Consider the following 17,350-nt stretch of genomic DNA (forward strand, 5'->3'; position numbering starts at 1 on the left):
CCTATCATTCATGAGCTGCTTTTCATGGGGTACATCCTTCATTCGGCCAGACAGATGGAAGTTAGAAGGTGCAAGATACAGGCTGGATGAGGAAGGACAGTCCAATGAAGCTTTGTGAGCTCCTTTGTGGAGTGCAGACTTGTGTGAGACCTTGTTTTGTCATGGAGAAGAAGTTCATTTGTATTTGTGTGGTGACAAACTCACTAAAGTCTCCTACACTGCAGGAGTCATAGTTGTGTGTGGCTCGCTGGCGTGTGGCAGATTGAACAGATTTACATGATCTTGTTGTGATGATGACAGATGCCTCACCTAACAACTTACCATACTTTTGTTCACTTCCAGGTCTCCAAAGACACTGAGCAGGTACCTATTAATATCTGTGATGCTCTAGTTTTCCATCACAAGAAATTCAATAACAGTGTTCTGCTTGTAATGCAGCACTGTTGCAGATGCCATTTTGAAGAGTACATACAGCAACATCAGCTATCAGAACTTCATAAAACTTCTAGGGCTGAAGCAGGAATATTCCACAATTTCCCATAACAAATTTTCTCATATTTTCAAGTAAAATTCACAGAGAAAAATTGTGTTCTTTTACTTATTGGAATCTGATTCACTACTGATTTTCATTTTGTCAATTCAACTGCACTATGCTGCTTTTGATCACTAGAACTTCCATTTCTATTGTGATTCTGGTTCCTCACAGAGAGAGTGTCTGCTCACTCGTTCTTTGTCATTCAGAGATTCAAAGTTATTTGACCACACTGAAAACCCCTGTATCATCAAAACACTGTGCCATATTACAGTGAATTGATGTTGTCCACTTCCACCAACTCAGCTTGAACTGTTACAGCATTGTCCCCCTTGAAATGCAGAAAAAAAGTTGCATTACATTACTTATTAATTACTTATTAAATACCTCTCATAGGTATTCTTTCTCAGTATAACCATAAATTCAGTGCCGTTCTTCATATTGTCACTCAGCCAGCTATCATTGACTCATCAAGCAAGGAACACTGCTTACCAACCTCAGAAAATAGTACAATAACTTGTTGGTAGTTCCAGAACAATTTCAGGACTTAACATTTCCCAACACGTCATATTCACATATCACTGACTGCATGTATATGGAATTCATACATTACAATTATCTATTCATCAAAGTTTAGGAGCATAACTGTTCTCACAAAATAGTAGGCGACTCGCAAATGTGCCTGTTCAATCATCCACAAATAATCTAGCACTTTTAGTTCTGTTACCTAACACTTAACATGAAGATCTTTTTTAGAGATATTAACTGAATGATTACAATTCAAGAGTGGGGAGAATAATACATAATGAAACAAACAGAATATTTTTCATGAGTTTGTGGAAATTATTTATTACAGAGGAAAGTATTTGTACTTATTTAAAAGAATAATTTGTTGCCAACAGTTAGGAATAAAAAAGTAATCTGGCATCTAATTAATAAATGAGCTTACAGTTTTAAAAATTTGCTGCAAATGTTTCAGTTTGTACCATGTGTAGCAGACAGTGAAACAGTTATGACTTTTTACACTATGAATGCTTGAATGGCTTAGATCAAACAGAAAACATTGGGCCTAATATTTAAGTTAAATGCAATTACAGACATTAAGAAACAATAAATTTTGCACAGTGAATATCAAGTCAGTCAACTGGACATAGAATATAATTTCATAGTCTCTTGGTAGCCATAAACAGCACTTAAGGCAGAATTCCCATAATGTATACAAAAACTATGTCTCTGATTCTGGGAAAACAAAACCTGTTTTTTTTTCTTTTTTTGCCCTTCAAATGTACAAGATCACATATCATTATCATCTATTGGCTTCAACACTTTAGTTTTAAAAATAATTCATCTGAAATATTACCAAAATATAGATGCCCATCACAACGTCCCAATTTAAATTAAAAAGATCTAGTGATGAACTCTCTTCTTGTTAATTGGGTGACACTTTGTTTATCGGTTTACTAGAGCCCCTTCGACTTTCATGTTGTAACATTTCCTGCTTGTTGGTTCCTTTCGCACTTCTTTTCTCTTTTTCTTCTAACTTTATCCTTTCCTTTAAAGTTTGTTTACTCCAACAGCCACCTTCTCAGATGTTGAAATCAACATGATGATTCTCCCCTTTGAGTGTCCAGTTTTTTAGTCAGGATGAGCATCTGAGAAACCATGAAACTCCTAATTTGCTGATGCTGCTGTTAGCAGTGTATGAACTTCAGCTGACAGGCTCAAAATTTTGTATATTGTCTCCTAAAGTGTTTGGAGGGGTCACACATCCATCTGAATCAAATGGTTCTACTATATTACACAGACCGTCAGAATTTAGAGAGTGGTCTGAAATCACAGACACAAGGAAATGTGACTAATCCAGAATGTTGACATTAAAACCCAGAAGCTACAGTTGTTGGTGTCACTGACTTAAGGAAACTGTCTCCAGCACATTATGCAACTCAATAAATTGTCATAGGCCTGAATTTCCCAGCATCCATGAGTCTGCACTGTTTCAGTGTGTACTGCATACAAGCGCTTCACTGGGTGCTAAAGAAATCATAAAAAAATTAGTTAAGGTTCATAACCTACATGTATAACATGGCTAAAGCCAATCAATATATTGCTATAAGTGTATATTTGGTCACAAAATAGCAAATCCCTATTAGCTGTATGTGTTATGGAAAAGTATTAAACTTATAAATAGATGCTAATTGTAATTTATATCAAAATAATATGATAACACACAAAGATTTTTCTATCATTGCAGTAAAAAATGTATTTGGTGTAGGTCATCATACAGTGATATCAACATAAAGAAATTGAAATAGCTGAAATTGAATGTTCCACATTGTAGCCTGTTTCACTGTGAACTACTCTCCTCTGCTTTCAGATAGGTGATGTTAATCATGTCCTTACTCAACATTGACTTGCCCAAAGAAATAAAAAAAAAAATGCAACATGAGTTACTATGCAATGTTACTGTCATGATTGTCAACCCCAAACTGAAGGCTTTTAGGTAAGGTGGAGTATATTAAGACTGGCACAATGATATTTTGTGACTTTGGTAAGGTGAATATTTAGTAGTGTTGTCAAATTATTGGTTTCAACAACAATCTGATTCATCTAAATCACAGCTCTTTAGCAAAGTATTAAAAGTTCATGGTACTACTTGATTAATACACTGTACAACACTATGGGGGATTCCTTATTGTCATGTAAGATTGCTCTGTTCAAAATTTTGCTAATTTAGTGAAATTCTTAATTAATGGCTTAATTTTAGAAATAAATACATTTTATGATACAGAAAAAAGTAGGTAAACAGAAATGTAAAGTCAAACATGGGAATTAAACAAGCTGAAGAGCTCCAGTTACAAAAGTACTTTTCAGCATGCCCAAAATTTAATTGTGAGTATTATCTAAGTCAATTAGCTTTTGGGAAAATGAAACCATACTCATGTTAAGAAAAAACAGAACACCTTGAACAACTAGATATAGGATGTTCATGTTCACAGGATGTGTAGATTACCATGTTCTGCAGAAATGATGGCCCTTGGGTTGAAGGTCAACATCAATATCGTGGTGTAACATCACCTACTGGTAAAATGTGCCTGCGACTCTCATTGCTGCTATAAATGAAGTTAATAGATCAGTGTGAATTGAGCACACATGCAGGGTGCCTCACATGCATGAACCGTACTCTCAAATCAGTTAGTTTTAAAAAGGGTGCGTTATTGGTATGAGAGAATGTGATGCACCCACCTGGGAAATAGCCACTCATATGGGACAAAGTGTTTCAGCAGTGCAACAGGTGTGTACTAAATAGTTTATGGAATGCCATAGAACACGATGAGATGAGTCAGGTCACACCACCAGACCACTGCCCTCTCCCCATACCCCACCCTCACCAGAGAAAAAGGACACCTCATCTGAATGGCATGGCAGGACAGATCTGCGTCATCCTTGATTCTGATATAACAGTGGAACAGTGTAACAAATTGTATACTATCAGGGGTGACAGTTCGTTGCCATTTATTACTGCATTGGTCATGTGCACAATGTCCACTTCTCCTCCTACCTACGATGAATGTGCAGAAACAAGCTAGATGGCAATGATGTATGAAACGACCTCACTGGTCACAGGAAGGGTAACAGATAGTGTTCTGGATGAAGCCAGGTTTTGGTTGTTTAAAAATGATTGCCACATTTTGATTTGCTGCAGACAGGGGAGCAGCATCACAGTGACTGGATTCACACAAGACATCCAGCTCAAGGCCTTATGATGCAGGGTGCTTTTGGGCACAACCACAAATCACAGCTGGTGCTTGACTATGGCACTGTGACCAGTGTGACCTACACGAATAAAATCCTGTGATCTGTAGCCATACACCAGATGTCATTTTTCAGCAAGACAAGGCGTGACCACACGTTTCTGTACAAACACATGCCTTCTTGGTGTCACAGGATGTCAGGCTTTTGCCCCAGCCTGTCAGATCACAAGACTTGTCATCAATCAAAAATGTGTGGGATATTGTGAAATGATGGGTGCAGTGCTGTGATCGAGTACCAACCCCCACAGATAAACTTTGGAAACAGGTGAGTGCAGCATGGATGGCTATACCGCAGGACACCATTCACACATTATACACATTGATGCTATCACTCATGGAACAAGTTATCAGAGCTGATGGTGGACCTTTTGCCTACTACGCAACAGGACACATACTGAACTGAGGTGACTCAAATGCTGATCATTTCTGCAGAACATGCTAATGTAAATGTCCAATGAATATGAACATCCTATGTCTAATTGTTCAAAGTTATCTCTTTTTTCTGAACATCAGTGTAGTTACTGAAAAGAGTGAAATTAGGGGTAGCCAATCAGCTGTGTCAAGTCTTTTAAAGTTACTGATTAGTTGACACTCATTTCACCTCTGCACGCTTTTGGAGTACCGTATTTACTCGAATCTAAGCTGCACTTTTTTTCCGGTTTTTGTAATCCAAAAAACCGCCTGCGGCTTAGAATCGAGTGCAAAGCAAGCGGAAGTTGTTAAAAATGTTGGTGGGTGCCACCACAACTAACTCCTGCCGTCGAATATATGTAGCGCTACATAGGCATGCTTTGTAGGCACAAAGATAAATACTGGCACCAAATCCTCTGCGTCAGTAAATAAATTTAAAAAAAAGGTGGAAGACGAAGTTTTTTTCTCTGCCCCGAGTTTCGACCACTGCATTTTCATACATTATCCAACGAAGTAAATATAAAATCCGTATTGTTCATCTTCGAATGTAGCAGTATTTCAGTGTACTACGAAAATCCGACTGGCAAGACTGTTTGGGATGTTTGTCAATATGGCCAACTCCACGTTCTGAATTTTTTCCTACCTGTGAGAAGAGATGGTTGCTAATAGGAACTTATATGAATTGTGAATCACATGCAGTATTCTCTTCACCATAAGAGTAATACGAATATAAACATTTTGCCATGTATTGTTACGTGTTTGCTGCTATCTCATTTAAATCCTGTCTGCCTAATAAACTACGAAACTAGAGTGAGACAACAGCAAATGCGGAAGAATATACATATCATGTCATGTTTATATTCGTATTATTCTTATGCCTAATAGTGATACAGTCAGAAATGAAGCACAGCAATTGACTAGATTTTTAAATGTAAGATGACTCTAATTTCTGTGCAGAATGTAATGTACTAAAGAGGCGCCTGCAAAGATTTTCAAACGGAGAAAAATTTTCGCTAAACTCTCGTTCACAACATCTTCTATCATACGCAGTGTATTATTTGGTTCTTGTTGATCTTATCAAAGAAAGAAGCAGTGTAAGTAACAACAAATAGCAGTCTCTTGTCATTGATTCGCTAATGAGACGATTCTTCTCTTTTTTTCCTTAATTGTAAGCGGCGGTAGTGCGCACAAAAGCAAGCCATGCCGCGAGCGGCGACAGGCTGTAAACACGCACTATCAGAATGCGACAAACAATGCATGACACAGTACAGTAATGCATTTTCAGCTTAAGAGTGACGTAAACACCTATAACAAAGAAAACGGCGCTTATCAGATCAAAGAAAATTAAGCAATCAATTCAAACCAGACGAAGCACGTGAAAAAGGAAGGGTACCCGTATAAATACGGACGGAGCGCCTGACGCATAGCAATGGCAACCTGGTAAAGTTTAACTGCTAAGATTATGACTCGAACCAAACTACTGTAGCTGTTTTGTCATTCATTCGACCTAAATTGTGTCTCATATTACAATGAACCAACTTCGTTTCGATTTGGAGATGCGGCCTAAAACTTTTCTCTCCCCTTGAATTTCGAGTCTCAAATTTCAGGTGCGGCTGAGATTTGGAAAAATTTTTTTTTCTTGATTTTGAGTCTCATTTTTCAGGTGCGGCTTAGATTCGAGTGTGGCTTAGATTCGAGTAAATACGGTAAGTTCAGTTACTAATTTCTTTTTACTAGCAGGGTTTTAAACAAAGCTAAATATGCCACTAGCATCAGCATACTGGAAACTATATTAAGAATAATATTTTTCTTTTAAATATTATAGAAATAGTGTTTTTAAGCAGAAGGGTTTAAGGGGAAGGAAGAAGGGTGAAGGAAAAGGACTGGAAAGGCCTAGGAAACATGGTAGATTTCAGAAAATTCACCCAGAAGAGCGGGTCAGGGGAGACAGAAGATTCTCATCCGTACAGTAAGTGTCCCTGACCTGCTGTTCTGGGTGACTTTCCCAGGTCATCCCATAAGGTAAGTTTTCCCACCACACGGTTCTGGGTGACTTCCCCAAACTCTACCCCTTTTCCTAGACTCTCCAGTTCTTTTCCTTCACCTTTATTCCTTCCCCCTCAACCCTTCTGCCTGAGGGAGGAGCCACTGGCTGCTAAAGGTTGTCAATCACAACAGCCTTTTATGTGGGTGTTCTGCCACTGCTTGGTGAGTAGATTTTTTGTCTATCCAATTAAATAATTTAATCAATAATGGATTGATTTGGTTGTTATATATAAATAGTGTTTTAGCAGATTTGAGTATATGTAATACATAAACTGAGTGTTTAGTTAAATACAGTTGAAAAATAAGGGCAAAAATAGTTATTTAAGAGAAGTAGTATAATAGCAGACACAATAACACCATTTTACTATGTTTCAAACTTTGTAACATGTGTTGCTCCATATTTTGTACTGTGTTAATCTGAAAAGAATTATTGAATTGTTAACTTTTTTTAATTGTAAGAAGGGATGAGAGAGGGGGAGAGGAGGTAGATTGAAAGTAAAAGTTTGCCCTGAGCATCAGTTACCTAGTTACACTAGACCCTACTGCTAACATTAGTTTCAAAAATACAACAGCTTTGGAAATCACAAAAGTGAGATCACTAAACAGTGGCACTTCTTCTAGCTATGATTATTTCTAGTACTGTATTAAAATATTGCATAATAGAACCACTCTTGAGCTATGCAGTAATGAAAACCGTCTACAAAAATTAGAGATAAGTCATTCAAGTACAGCTAAAATAGTAATTGTAAGTCACATGATTATTACTTTTTTTCATGATAACTTGTTAGCTGCTTGTCACCTTGGATTCTGTAATGCATTTTCTGTGGTGAACATCATACATGTTTTTCAAATAGAGTCCTTGCACAGGTATACAACAAATATTATTACATTGGTATATTCTATGACATTCTTAAGCCAATTTAAGAGTGTTCCATAATTTTCTTCTCAGAAATTGATATTCTTAGAATTTAAAAGTACATCTACAAAGGAGGGAGTCTACGTAATTATGTGTGGCTGCAGAAGACAGAATATTGGAAAAACGGGAAGCACTTTAAGGAATGTATTAAGTAACATGAATACCAGACACAAAATGTCCCCCCCCCCCCCCCAGGGGCTCAGCATTCATTTGCTGTGTACGGGCTTGGCGACCCTGGGGTCCTGAGCTGGGGACTGGTCAGTGCCGCCAGTCTCCTGTCACCGTAACCCCCGGACATGCTTCAGCGACCACCGCATGGTGCGGCGGTGGAATGTTGTGTGCTGCAGGGAATGGTAATCTTGGCTTGACCACCTGGATTGCGAGGAAGGTAAACCACTATAAAAACCCCTCAATCTTACGGTGTGCTGCGCGCCTGTAAGATGCATGGCTGTTGGGGTGGAACAGTCGCAAGCGGGCAACCTCTGGGGCACCTGCCGCACCCCAGTTGTATAAGGCTTACTCAGGCACGCAGGGCTCTGTCTGAGCGGACCTTTAGTTCCCTAGCTGCTCGTGGGACCACAATGGACCCTTTGACCTCTACATTTCCCCCGACCAGTGGATTGGGTGGGCCACTGGTAGGAAAACACACCCCATCGAAAAAGCGACTTCATGCTGCGAGTCCTCCAGTGCCTGGTGTTACTAGAGATATATGAGACTGTCGTAGCAGAGCACATGCTGATAACCAGAATGTGTTTTTGATTGTCAAACGGAAGGAAGGTAGGTTTGAGAGGGTTTCTCCCTTTTACATCCACAAGGGTCTTGAGGAAATTGCAGGAACACTGAAATCTGTGAAGCGACTGCGCAATGGGACTCTGTTAGTTGAAACTTCTAGTTCCCATCAAGTCACTTCTCTTTGGAAAGCAACCTGTCTTGGAGAGTATACTATCGAGACCGAACTCCACTCCACTTTGAACTATAGTAAGGGTGTTGTGACATGTAGGGACTTGGTGGATATCCCCAAGGACGAGTTGAAATCTGAGCTGGCTGACGAAGGTATTGTCGACGTGCAGCATATTATGAAACGAGTCGATGGGGACCTAGTCAAATCCGACTCGTTTTTTCTCATGTTCAATTGCCTGAGACTCCCAGAGCATGTTATAGCGGTTTTCTTACGTTTGCCAGTACGGCCATATTTCCCCAACCCAATGCGCTGTTTTAAATGTCAGCGCTTTGGGCATACTATGTTGGGGTGCAATGGGATAGCCACTTGTGGTAAATGTGGTCAGCCTGCCCATGAAGGAGCCGATTGTTCATCGCCTGTGAAGTGCGTGAATTGCTCTGAGAGTCACCCTGTCTGGAGCCGGGTCTGCCCCATCTATCTCGAGGAACGGAAGATACAGGAGATCAAAACATCTAAGCGCATCCCCTATGGTGAGGCCAAGGAGCTCTTTAAGGCCATGCAGCCTCCTGTGTTTACAACATCTTTCGCTTCCGCTCTGCAGAAACCTGTACAGTTGGCCACTGTTGCTACACAAACGGAGATTGCTAGTGTCAGCACTAATACCTGCGTTTGGCAGTGCACTTGTGCTGCTGCGGTTGTTTTGCAACCCGCAGCTCTCCCCACAACGTCGGACAAGGCCGTGGTTGCTGACATTGGGGTACTTCCTCCCCTCCCCATATGACGTCTTCTGCCCAGGCGAGTAAAGCTCCAACTGTTGACAAGGTTCTGCATTCTAAGCCCCCCCAAGACGAAGACGCCGAAGGTGAAGGTTTTGCCACCTGAGGAGACTAGTCAGGGTCAGTCCGATGACGATGCCATCATACTGTCTGACATCTCCCTTGGGTCGCCATCGGAGCTGATGGACATTGATGTCGACCGGGGGCGATATTCTCGCCCCAGGAATAAATCTCCGGCCAGTACGGGCTCTCCTCCTAAGCACAGAGGCAGGGTGAAAATTCAGCCACCCTGATCACTGGCTCCCATATTACAGTGGAACCTGAATAGGTTCTGGACGCATGTGGCCGAAGTACAACTCCTTGTACGAGACCACCCCTTGTGCTTATGTCTCCAAGAGACACATTTTCGGGCCACTGATGCTCCTTCTTTACAGGGCTATACCGTGTATCGAAAAGATGATCTGATGGGGGAAAGGGCAAAGGGTGGTGTTGCGGTTTTTGTCCGTGACATGCACCACTCATCTGAGCTCCCTCTCGTTACGGACTTGCAAGCAGTTGCAGTTGACCTTCTTGTGGGGCGGAGGCTCACAATCTGTTCCGTTTACTTACCGCCTCAGGATGCAATAGACTCTGAGGCTCTCACAGACCTTATTAGCCAACTCCGCCGCCCATTTCTCCTTCTGGGGGACTTCAATGCTCATAATGTCTTATGGGGCTCTACTTGCCCCAGGGGTCACGTTCTGAAAAGCCTCATGGCGTCCGAAGAACTGTGCGTCCTCAACTCTGGTGCTCCCACTCATTTCTGTACTGCTTCTGGGTCGTCGTGAGCTATTGACCTTTCCTTTTGCTCTCCAGCACTCGCGGATTCTGCTCTGTGGGAGGTTGCCACTGACCTCCATTCTAGTGACCACTTCCTCCTTTGGATTTGCCTCCTGGATGAGGCTGTGGCATTACCAGTGCCGCCCAGGTGGCACCTCTGTAGAGCTGACTGGACACTTTTCAGCCATTTAGCTGTTTTGGAACACCGTGCTAGCGTCCACGAATGGGTCTACCATGTTACAGCCGTGATCTCCCATACTGCTGAATTGTCGATCCCACGGTCCTCAAGTCATCCCAAGAGGCGTCCTGTCCCTTGGTGGACCACTGAGTGCCGCTCAGCCATCCGAACCCGCCGTGCAGCTCTGCGCCACTTCAAGCGCCGTCCCTCAGTTGACAATCTTGCGGCCTTTCGGGTGGCAAGGGCCAAGGCGCGGCGAGTGATTAAAGAGAGCAAACGACGGTCATGGCAATCGTTCATTAACTCCATCTCCCACTCCACTAGTTCTACGAAAGTATGGGAAGCCATCAGGAGGATTTCCGGGAAACGCAGCCAACTACCTGTCATGGCATTGCTGCATCAGGGTTGTCTACTCACGGCGCCAAGAGACATTGCCCAGACACTGGCCATGCATTTTGCAGAATCTACTGCCACTATTAACCGTGATCCAAATTTCAGCCGCTACCGCACTGCCATCGAGAGGGATCACTTGGACTTCCGGTCTCCAAATTCTGAACCCTGCAACTGCCCCTTCACAATGTGGGAACTGGATTCGGCGCTGTCTGTGGCTCATGATACTGCGCCAGGTGATGATCAAATCCTGTACAGCATGCTGCAGCACTTGTTGCTGCCATCCAAGGAAGTTCTCCTGAATTGTTTTAATATGATATGGTCATCCGGTACGTTCCCTGACTCGTGGAGGGAGGCGATTTTGATTCCCCTCCTCAAACCGGGAAAGGACCGAATGCATCCCAGTAGTTATCGGAGTATTGCTTTGACGAGCTGTGTCGGGAAGACATTGGAACGCATGGTCAACCGTCGCCTGGTTTGGCTGCTCGATACCAGGCAGCTCCTTAGCCACTCTCAGTGTGGCTTTCGGAAATGTCGTTCAACTATAGACAACTTGACCCTACTTGAGGCGGCCATCCAGCAGGCCTTCCTACGTAACCAGCATTGTCTAGGTGTATTCTTTGACATTAATAAGGCGTATGACACTACTTGGCGCCGCCTTATCCTCAATCAACTCCATCAGTGGGGCTTTCGTGGCCATCTCCCCATCTTCATTCGGTCCTTTCTTTCCCGCCGCCTCTTTCGATATCGCGTTGGTAATGTGCTATCTGATTTGTATGTGCAGGAGAATGATGTTCCTCAGGGAAGCGTTTTAAGTGTCACCCTCTTTGCCATCGCCATTAACAGTATCACGTCCACTATCCGGAGTCCGGCGCAGTGCTCCTTGTTTGTGGACGATTTTGCTGTTTTCTGTTCTTCCTCCAGTCTTGTCACTGCTAGTCGGCAGCTGCAGGTTACGATAAAGCGATTAGAGGCATGGACTGCGAAGACGGGTTTTACCTTTTCTGCAGACAAATGTGTGTGTGTTCATTCTAATCGTTCTCGACGTGCTTTTACCTCCCCTGAATTGCGTCTGAGGGACACCGTTCTTCCTTTTAGAGACACTGTGAGGTTACTGGGCCTCACTTTTGATTCCAAGTTGTCGTGGTTGCCGCACCTTAAAGACCTCAAGGTGCGGGCCCTGAAGGCACTGAATATTTTGAAGTGTCTGAGCCATCGGTCCTGGGGAGCAGATCGGGCGCGTCTGCTGCAGTTTTATAGGGCTTTCGTCCTGTCGCGTATTGACTATGGATGCACCGTGTATCGGTCAGCGAGGCATTCGTATCTGAAGTTTCTTGACGCAGTACACCATGAGGGTATCAGGCTGGCCACTGGGGCCTTCCGTGCCAGTCCCATCCGCAACCTGTGTGCTGAGGCAGGGGAACCGCTGCTCGCCATCCAGCGGAAACTCCTCATGGTGCGACGGGTGTGTCAATTCCTTGCCTGTCCTACCTCCCCTGCGTACCCTACTGTTGCCCGACCGCCTGTGGAACGTCTCTTTTCTAGTCGTCCAAGGGCAACGAGACCATTTGGGATCCGTGCCAAGCATTTGCTTGAGTCCCTTGGTGTGGAGCGTGTGGCACCCCAACCCCAGGGTTTTACCCACCTGCCTCCCTGGTTGCTCCAGAGGCCCAGCGTCCTTTTAGACTTGTCAGTGTACTGGAGGAGCTGCACTCCTGCGTTTGTTTTTACCTCCTTATTTTACGATATTTTAAACCAGCATCCCGACCATGTACCAGTATTTACGGATGGCTCTAAACAGGGGGATTCTGTTGGTTGTGCTGTTGTTTTCCCTGATCGAGTCGTCAAGTTACGGCATCCTGCGGCGTTTACCATCTTTGATGCCGAATTGTTTGCTATCTTGCGGGCATTGGAGCAGATGAGATGTGGTCCCAGTCTTAAGTTTCTCATCTGTTCTGACTCCCTGAGTGCCCTTCAGACCATGCAACACTTGTACCCAGCGTATACGGTCGTCCAGAACATCCATGATGCCCTACTCCACCTGCAACGGCAGGGGAAGGAGGTTTCTTTCTGCTGGGTGCCGGGGCACGTGGGTATTAGGGGAAACGAACTGGCGGATGTGGCTGCCAAAGATGCATGCTCCCTACCTCACGTTGTTGAATGTGCCGTCCCCCTCCATGCTGTTACTTCCCTTTTGCGTTTTCGTGTTATGCGTCAATGGGAAGAGGAGTGGCTGGCAGTTGGTGAAAATAAGCTGCGTCTGGTCAAGGCCACCACGCGGTCATGGCGTACGTCCTACCAGTCATGCAGGCGGGATGAGGTTCTCCTCACTCGCCTCCGCATCGGGCACAGTCCCTTAACGCATGGTTTTGTACTCCGGCGGGAGGACCCCCCAATCTGCAGTGCTTGTGGCGTCCAGATTACTGTCCGCCACATTTTACTTGACTGTCCTTTATTCTCTGACCAGAGGGCGGTGGTTTCCTTGCCACCGGATTTGCCCTCTATTTTGCAAGACGACGCAACGACTGTGGTTAAGGTTTTACGGTTTTGTGTCCCGTCCAATTTGTTGCCTCGGATTTTAGGGAGAGGATTTAAATGTGCTGCTGGGTGACTGGCTCACCCAGGTTTTAGGTAAGAGGTCCGCCAGTCACGATTACCTATTTGTTTCACTTCGATTTCTGTTCTCTTTTCCTTGTGTTTCCTTTCCTTTTTTAGTGCGTTTCTTTTCCTCTTGTTTTGCCTCTGTAAGTGAGGATTTGGAACTGCGTCAGGCCTGTGTCTTTTAGCCGTTCTCCTTGTTCGCTGTCCGTCTTCGTCCCTTCACCGCATGTGTTCCTGTTTCTATGCGTTTGGGCGCTGATGACCACGCTGTTTAGCGCCCGAAAACCTCGAACCACACACACACACAAAATGTCAAATCTCCAGTAACAGAACATCAGGACTTAACTCTGATTTCAACAATATACATGTTCTGGCTAAGGAAATCAAGATTTATGGAAAAAAGTCAGAGAAGTGATTCAGATTTCTGAGAAGGAATGTAACTTCAATAGAGAGGATGGCTATAGCCTTCTGGCTTTATGGCTTCCCACCATCAAGGAAGTGAATATGTGGCCTCAGGGTGGACATCGTTTACGGTGTGCATCATGTAAAAGAACAATCCTGTGAACTGTGTATTTGTGGCTTAGGCTATGTGAATGTGACGAACTGTGTAGTTATGGACGAAAGCGTCTCTGTCTACATAATGTGCTTTGTAAGAGGGCACACGTCAAAAACGGTTGCATACCAGCGTCTTGTGATTTGTTAATCGCCTCTGGGTTACTGATACAGCTGTGCAGAAACTTTGTTTGCGTTTCGCCGGACAAGATTAACAAGCGGAACTGCCTGTATCCTGCTCACAATATCGTAACCCACTGATGTTGTGCTGTCCTTAGGTTAGTTAGGTTTAAGTAGTTCTAAGTTCTAGGGGACTGATGACCTCAGAAGTTAAGTCCCATAGTGCTCAGAGACATTTGAACCATTTTTTGATACGTGACTTTCTAATGAAACTGTGTTGAAAGTGTCATGTATTGATTCCATGATCCTTCTTTAGGTACTGAAATTTCGGTCATGCTGTTAGAGAGTATACAGCTTTTGTGTGAGGGTGTCAATGCGGGAAAAGGGGCCATCTCGGCGGTGGCTTCTGGCCACTTTGTATTGGGAGGAAAATATAAAAGCAGCGGCCCAAAAGAAGGGCTCCGCGGCGGTACTCACAGCAAGTCCTGACAACAGTGTCCTAAAAAGTGGCAAATAAAGAAAGTGAAGAAAATGAAGAGAAAAAGAAGGAAAAACGGAAAGCATCCGAAGAGAAGAAAAGCAGTAAAAAGAAGGACGTGAAGAGCAGGAGACACAACCCTAAAGGAACACTTTGTGACGAAACGATGAAGACAGAGAGTGCATGTAATGCGAAGAAAAGTTTTCAAGTTCAGCGCCAGATGAGCAACGGATTAAGTGCCAGTTTTGCTCCTTCTGGGCCCACGAACTCTGTACAGGAGTTGAAAAACACAGCTGGACTTTTATTTGTGAGAAGTATAAATAATTTAATTCGAATCATGTTTCACTGTAAAATGTATTTAGCTTTTTGTTAAAACAGTTTCTTTTCCCTTATTTTTGAATTTAAAATTAAGTGGCCAGTTTCTGATTACTGAAATGTTTAAAATATCGTACTTAATTTAATCCTAAGGTGATTAAACTATTCGATATTATATTATACTTGTAGATTTTTATACATTTCTGTCTACCTAGCGTATATATTTGCGCAATGCGCAGTAAATTGCAAATCAAGTTTCCGTTAGTATAAAATACTTCAGCCAACTGGAATCACAAAAAAGTGGGACATTTGAGTGTCTCCCGAAAAAAGTATTTGGGACAGCAGGACATTTGGAAAAAAGATACCGTTCAGAGGAAAACGGAACGAATAGACAGCCTAATTTAATGGCTAATACATCAACTGCAATTAATCACCACACTCTTTTGACCTTCAAGGATCAGTAACTATCTTGCTGGAAAATGTCACGCCTAGGGAGAAAATACTTTGGTCACGAAGGCTTGATGTCACCAGCAGTGGTAGTGAAAAACGCCCTGTATACACATACACCCCATGATGCTTTCTGCTTACAGTATGTGTCCAGAGGTTGCAGCAAGGTGCAGCAAGTAACTTATTATTGACACCATGTTGGGCAGCTATTTTGCTATATGTCGTGACACCTTTGTTGCACATGTTTTGAGAATTTTACTTACGAGGTGACTGATTTATACTTAACCTAACTAGAGGCCTAATTGTATGTTATGACATTTATTAACAATTAAAAATTTGAACGTGAATACAGCGTAACTTAACAAGACGAAAAATACTGTAAATATAATTAAAAATATATTTGTCCATATTCTACATACTTTTATCTACTTTTCTGCGGCATTTCCATTCTTGTTCAAATATTTGTTATACTGTTCAACAAGTTTTTGAATTACGGTGTCAAAGAAATCTATTACCTGTGGATAAACTCAATTTATAACTGCAGGTTTCACTTCTTCACCGTCTTTGAATCGCTGACCACCAACAAACTCCATTTAGTTGCATACAATGTGGGAATCACTGCGGGAATGATCCAGTTGTTCTCATCCAAAAGAAATGGTTAGACGGTGTGTTTGTCATGGACAAACATCAAACAATAATCCGCACCAGAGATTTCTTACTGCCGCTCTGTAAGGAATTACTGTTCCTCTAGGGCCTTACGAAAAATTGGCATTTCAAATTATTTATAGGATAAATACAACAGACAGCAAGTGCCTTGCCTCGCAAGATTCTCGTTCAGATGACCTCCCATGAAACAGCCCTCCATGAGCAATAACAGGCTGCTGACTATCCTCAGGCAAGAGTTTATGTAGGAGCAGCAATAGCTTTTATGACTTAATTAGCACAATTTCGGTCGGGATTTCCAGGCGAGGCTATAGAATCGTTATTGCAGGCTGTAACTCTGAAGGAGGTAACTGACTCCATTATGAACGAAAAGGTGCAAATAAAAGGAAAAGCACAATGCTGCTTTTTCGGATACACTGAAGTAGCTCTCTCTGTACAGTTTTCCAACTAGTGTTTTGAACTTCTTCCCAAATTATACCGTTGTTAAATATTACCTGAACTGTTAACTGCTGCAGTAGACACTCTATAGGCCAAAATCTCATGATAAATCCTGTTTAATGTCTGTCTATGTCGTTTGCACATTTCTAGAAGTGACGTTCACCTTAAGCATTTTATGTATTTTACAGATCCAGAAAAGTCATTAGTCTTTGTACTACATCACCTCATAATTTCAGAGCCCACTTCTTTAGCTGAAGTGAGTAAAACTGCTAACGTAGTAGCGCTCGATCTGGATGTAGCTGTTTCGAACAGCTGCGCAATATAAAGCTTCGTTTTCTGTTACACACCAACCGTCGTCAGGTTTCAAAGAGTGATGTCGTGCATTACTGTTGAGGATCAACTGCTTGTCGGATGAGATCGTCAACCGCGACGGCTCCGTTTATACTATTCGAGAGGAGTAGAAAATCTGCCAGTATTTGGTTTCTATCTCCCGTTTCATCATGTATCATCGGCAAAAACATGGTGGACATCAGTGGCGCCTTCGACAACCTGTGGTGGCCCTCGCTCTTCTCCCGCTTGCGTGAGAAGCAGTGCCCAGGGCCCTCTATGGCTGTCTCAGGAGCTATTGCATGGACAGGGAGGTATGGCTATCGTCGCCTAGCGGAAGAACAAGTAAAACCATCACGAAGGGGTGTCCCCAGGGATCAGTTCTGGGGCCACTCTTTTGGGATATAAACATAGAACCCCTCCTAGAGAAATTACAACTAAGTGAGGATGTGCTAGACGTGATAGCTTATGCTGACGACCTCCTCCTGCTGGTAGGCGGCCGCAGCCGAGAGGAACTTGAGCCCGAGATAGAACAAGCTATGATAGTGCTTCAGAAATGGTGCCAAGAAGCAAAAATGAAAGTTGCACCGCACAAATCCACATATCTATTAATGAAAGGCAGTCTCGT

Source organism: Schistocerca americana, chromosome 1 (genome assembly GCF_021461395.2).
Source record: "Schistocerca americana isolate TAMUIC-IGC-003095 chromosome 1, iqSchAmer2.1, whole genome shotgun sequence".
Lineage (NCBI taxonomy): Eukaryota > Metazoa > Arthropoda > Insecta > Orthoptera > Acrididae > Schistocerca > Schistocerca americana.